Source organism: Nestor notabilis, unplaced genomic scaffold, assembly GCF_000696875.1.
Source record: "Nestor notabilis isolate BGI_N333 unplaced genomic scaffold, ASM69687v1 scaffold2764, whole genome shotgun sequence".
Lineage (NCBI taxonomy): Eukaryota > Metazoa > Chordata > Aves > Psittaciformes > Psittacidae > Nestor > Nestor notabilis.
The window spans coordinates 36,604-36,827 of record NW_009924999.1 but is presented as its reverse complement, the minus strand read 5'-3'; positions in this window follow the sequence as shown (position 1 = coordinate 36,827).

Sequence of the window (224 nt, the reverse complement as noted above, 5' to 3'; positions counted from 1 at the left end):
GTGTTTTAATACTCATTAGGGGGCACGTTGGCCCACAAGCCAAGGGATAAAATGTAGTTTTAAAAAGGGGAAGGAAGATTTAGGGGGTTTAAATAGACAGGGGGGACCCCTGTGGATTTGGGTAGCTATAACAACCTGCCCGGATTTCACTCCCTGGGTCGAAGCTACTAAAATGCAAAAAAAAAAAAAAAAAAAAAGGGGGGGGGGGGGGGGGGAATTTTTTT